The 3,531-nt window shown below is 44.5% G+C and overlaps 1 non-coding gene across 1 annotated transcript; it reads right to left on the reverse strand.

The window, feature by feature from the left end:
- Positions 1 to 296: 296 nt before the first annotated feature.
- On the reverse strand, positions 297 to 415 carry LOC145415264 (5S ribosomal RNA). The gene has a single exon (XR_013900042.1). It is a non-coding gene; the product is annotated as a 5S ribosomal RNA (ribosomal RNA).
- Between the last annotated feature and the right edge of the window lie 3,116 nt (positions 416 to 3,531).

The following is a 3,531-nucleotide window of genomic DNA, read 5'->3' on the forward strand; positions in this document are numbered from 1 at the left end:
ACGTATGGAAGTGAAGCTCGGACTGTGTTGGAGGGACAGAAGTCAGGAGTGAGAGCAGTGGAAATGAGTTATTTGAGAGGAGCCTGTGGAGTCACACGGAGAGACAGAGATGACTGTGTATATATATATATATATATATATATATATATATATACACACGTTTTTCAATCATTCATTCATTCATTGCCAGACGCCATGTATCCCAAACGGGGAGGCCAAGGGCTTAGAGTTAATTGTTTTACAGGGAGGGGCACTAATCCTCCACCAACCCCACTTGACACGTAGGGAGAACGTTATGCCAACAGCATCTGGTGTTCCCAGGCGGTCACCCATCCAAGTACTAACCAGACCCAACGTTGCTTAACTTCACTGATCGGACAGGAAGCGGTGTACTCAACGTGGTATGGCCGTTGGCATATATACATGTACATATATATATATATATATATATATATATATATACTAAGCCCAAAGGTTCCAGTAATTTGAATATTGTGGAAAAATAAATTAACTTACCTCCTAGTTCTCACTGTCACCTACGAGGTAGTCCCCTAAGGCATGTATACAGTGGTCCCAGCATTTTTTCAACGAGTCCATGCATCCCTGGAAGTCTTCAGGCGTGATGGTCTTGAGTACCTCCTGCGATTCTGTCTGGACCTCCTCAATTGAGTCAAATCGACACCCTTTCAGTCATAATTTCAGCTTGGGCCATGGGAAACAGGAAAAAGTCGCAGGGGGCAAGGTCAGGCAAACAGGTTGGGTGGGGAATGACTACCATGTTTCTGGAAGCCAGGAATGGCTGGACAACAATTGGTGTGTGGGCAGGGGCACTGTCATGATGCAGGACCCAGTCCTTGTTCTTTCACCATTCTGGACGTTTGCGACGGATGTTCTACCTCAGATGCTGCAAAACTTCACAGTAAAACTTTCCGCTGACAGACTGACCGGGTGGGACGAGTTCCTTGTGAACAATCCCTTGAATATCAAAGAAAACAATCAACACTGACTTGACACTGCTGCACCATTGATCTGCCATTGTAAAACTGCCAAACCACCTACACACCACATTACAATAGTAAACGTAGCTCAACAACATATCCATTCACAGACACAGCCGGGACCACACTGATGCATAAGGGGTGCTGCTGACTCCTCCTAGTGGCAAAAGGCAAAACTGCAAATGGTTGACTCCCTCTGTTCAAATTACTGGAACTTTTGGGTAGCACTCAGAGTGTGTATGTAATATATACGTACATACATACATACATATATATATATACAGTATACCTATCTATCCATTGCCAGATGCCATAATCCCATAAGGGGTGGCCATTTGACTCTGAGTTAGTTGTTTTACAGGGAGGGGCACTAATTCTCCATCAACCCACTTATTAAAACATAGGGAGCAATATATATACAGTACTGTAGGTATATATATATATATATATATATATATATGAAAACACACACACAAACTGTGATGTATCATGTTCAGCTTTATCACACATCACATGGCCTATTTTGTGTATGAAACTGCACCAAAAAAGTTCAGAGTGACTGCATAAGCTTTATTGTAGAGTACAACGCAAAACTTTGATTCTGAAATTGGAGGATGCTTGTACAGGTCCTGAAGGGTCTACTGCAGCTAACAGATAATGAGTTTGCCTTCCAACCTTCATAATCTGTGTCTGGCAATAAGACGCCTTCAAATGACAACTCATCATATCTTAGTCTTCAGCAGGAAGAACTGAGGATTCAGCAGGACAGCCATCATTACCCATTAGTTTTAAGACATTTATATCTGGTAGCCCAAGAGACTTAACTCAAAGGCACAAAGGTACCAGGCAAGATTTTTGGAAAGAAAATCTGAACATTGGAATTACTGTGAAGACATCTAATGGGCTTGCAGGTCACAATGTGATATTTGAAGTTCAACTCTGTTTAACCCCTAAAAGATGGGCATCACAATGTTTTGACATACACTCAGGACGGGCATAAACGGTGGGTGCGATATGATGGGGGTTTGTGAGGGGTGGAAGGGGTGGTGGGTGGTTGTGCAGTGGTGTAGGAGGGGGTTGGCTGGGTGGTTTGGGAAGGTGGGGGATGGGTGTGGGTGGGAAGGAGGGTGGGGGGTGGGGGTTGAAGGGGTGAGGTGGTTTTGCAGGTGGGGGTGGTTTGGGAGGTGGGGGTGGGTGGGAGGGGAGGCTAGTAGGCAGGGGGTTGCGGTGGTGCAGGATAGGCAGTGGGGGTAGTGTGGGGGATTGTGGGGTAGTGGGGGGATTGTGGGGGAGTAGGGTGTGGTTGGTAGGATGGGGGGATAATGGGGACATGGGGGTGGGTGGGGGCACTGGGGGGTGGGGGGTTGGGGAGGGTAGGTTGGGGGGTCAGGGGTGGTAGGGGGTAGTGGGGAGGGTTGAGGGGGCTGTGGGGGTGGGAGAGTGCAGGTAGTGGGGGGGTTCAGGTGGGGAGGGTGGGGGTTGATGTGTGGGTGTGGTGGTAGGGGGGCAGTGTGGGTGGGGTGGGTGTAAGGGGGTGGGAGGTGGTGGCGGGACAGCATATTCGGACACCAGTCTCTTAGGGTTAAAACACCTATCAGGTGAAGTCAGAATTTGGGGGACTTGAATTATAAGCAAATGGAAGCATGGCCCATTCCAATGAGCAAACTTAGGTTAATATCTCATTCTCTATTTTTTTGTTTTGTTTTTCTGGTTCTCTGCAGCTGACCTCAGCTCACACTGGGGTGAGAAAGAAGGTCTAAAGAATGATGATTTAACACCAATTATCAATCAATTTGGAACCCCCCCCCTCTCACCCCACTCATCTATGGGGAAAAAGAGGCAGGACGGTACTTATGATAACAATGATGATTTAAGATACCACAGACATCTTTACAAATAAAATCTACAGTATATATCCAGATACTACAGTACTTAAGTACCGTATAATTTAAAAAATAAATGGGAATCTAAAATCACCAAATGATGATAATACTCTCTAGAGATTAAAGTGCATGTCTTTTAAGATACTGTCCATATACTTCACAACAAAAACAAGATCTGTACTGAGAGGATACTGATCAAGATTAGATTTCACAATTAAACAGCAGGAAATTATAAATACAGAAGAGTGCAAGAGAAAAATAGATAAAACTAGACAAGTACAACTAATCCAAAACAGAAAACAAATACAGTATGAAGGAAATGAAGATGGAAGGTAATAGAAGGTAACATGTAGTGATTTGCATAACATGCCAAAACACTGACAGACAAAAATCCCCATTCAGGACACAAAGACCCTGAAATTATTCTGTAAGTACAGTATACTATAAACCAAAAAAATAAATAAATAAATAACTACTAACATATACTTCCCCAAAAATACAAACATGAGCTCACTCCTTGTCAATATTTATACACACAAACACACCTCTGGATGGTTGCATGGGGGCATCAGGGCGGAGGACTTGGTAGCCAGGAGAGTAGGCAGCCTTAGTGACCAATCCACGCTGCAGCAGTTGTTGCTGTAGGGCAG

Source organism: Coenobita brevimanus, chromosome 101 (genome assembly GCF_032717465.1).
Source record: "Coenobita brevimanus isolate Jiangsu-jjx chromosome 101, ASM3271746v2, whole genome shotgun sequence".
Classification (NCBI taxonomy): Eukaryota; Metazoa; Arthropoda; class Malacostraca; order Decapoda; family Coenobitidae; genus Coenobita; species Coenobita brevimanus.